Source organism: Macaca mulatta, chromosome 8 (assembly GCF_049350105.2).
Source record: "Macaca mulatta isolate MMU2019108-1 chromosome 8, T2T-MMU8v2.0, whole genome shotgun sequence".
Lineage (NCBI taxonomy): Eukaryota > Metazoa > Chordata > Mammalia > Primates > Cercopithecidae > Macaca > Macaca mulatta.
Genome location: NC_133413.1, coordinates 17,692,720 through 17,694,636, shown reverse-complemented (window position 1 = coordinate 17,694,636; position 1,917 = coordinate 17,692,720).

Here is a 1,917-nt window from a genome sequence, read left to right as displayed (position 1 = left end):
TATGAAAGACTAAATGACTCCCACAAAGATCAGGAACAGGACAAGGCTTTCACCATGATAATTCAGCATTGTGTGGAAAGTTCTAGCTAGAACCATTATACAAGAAAAGGAAATAATAGGCATCCAAATAAGGAAGGAAGAAATAAAACTGTTTCTATTTACAGATGACATTACACCATATGTAGAAAATCCCAAAGAATTCACAAGAATGCGTATTAGAGATAATAAGTTCAGCAAAACTGCAGAGTACAAAATTATGCAAAAGTTAGTTCTGTTTCTATACACCTATATTAAATCATCAGAAAAAGAAATCAGTAAATTAATGTATGTAACTATCACTATCAGATGATTAGTATACAGCATACATAAAGAATTTCTACAAATTTCTAAAAATAGTTTTCTCAGAAGGAGAAACCTAAATTTCCAAAGACAAATAATAAATTGCTTAGTCTCACGAATAATTAGGAAAATACTAATTAAAATGAGATACTATCCTACATTTTTATACTCATTAGATGAACAAAAATTAATAAATCTATTGATACTGCACGTTTATGCAAGGAAATGAAACAAACAAAAACTATGTGTTTGTATGGAGCTCTTGCACATTGCTTGTGGAAATATAGACTGGCATCATGTCTTTTGAGTACAATTTTGGTATCTAGTGACATTACACAATATGCTTAACCTGTAACCCAGCAAATCTATTTTCTGAAATCTACTATGTTTTTGAGACAGGGTCTCACTCTGTGGTCCAGACTGGAGTGCAGTGGTGCAATCATGGCTCACTGCAAACTCTTGCCTCTCAAGCTCAAGCAATCCTCCCACTTCAGCCTCCTGAATAGCTGGGACCACAGACGCACACCACCACACCGGCTAATTTTTGTATATTTTGTAGAGACAGGGTTTCACAATGTTGCCCAAGTAGGTCTCAAACTCTTGGGCTCAAGCAATCCACCCGACATGGCCACTCAAAGTGCTCATATTACAGGCATGAGCGACCGTGCCTGGCTGAAATCTACTTTTTAAAAAAAATCCCCCTGATGTACATAAGGCATCCTGTCAAGCATGTTTGCATTGGCACTGTCATTTTTTTAATGTAATGATATCCTAATTATCCTACAGTGGCAAATGGATAAATACAACTTGTTTCATTTTTACTATAGAATACTATATATAAAAATACAATGAATAAATCAGATCTTCATATAAAAATTTCACAAAATATGCACTGACTACAGCAAATTCCAAAATGATACATACAATATAATTCCTTATATCTATGTTAATATTCAAATATTTAAAACAATATTGTTTATGGACTCAAATATGTGTTAATATCCATAACCATGTATTAAAACTTAACCCCAGCATAGTGGGAACCTTTCAAAAGACTACAAAAAATTCCCTATTTCCTGAATGCTGCTTTTTGAGGCAGTTTGAATGGTGCACTTCACCCAATAAAGAAGACTGGTGCTTCCAGAAAACAAGTAGGTAAGATGGTGGGTAAAGGAGAGAGCTGGCAGTGGTGCAATGCATCCTGGGAGGCATAGAGCCCACGAGTCTAATCCTGCCAAAAGAAAAGGTGATGTCTGATACCCAAAGAAAGTGCTCTGAAAACTTTAGTTTTTCATGTGCTCCATCTGTTAAGAACATCAGCAAGCCTGGTAGCAGGGCCTGAAAAGTGGCTTTTATTTTTTTTACCAGAAGAAGGTCTACTAAGCAGTGGGAAATGTTGGAAATAAGAACTTGGAGTCGCAAAGAAAGCGAACACTCAAATAAAGGATTTCTCAGCAGAGCAAATTTACTTGTATAGGAGGTTGGGCCTCGTGGAGGGAGCAATGGCAAGAACACACAGAACAAAGGGAAAGATTTTTGTCTCTAACATAGTCAGTCCCTGCTAACTGTGTCCAGTCT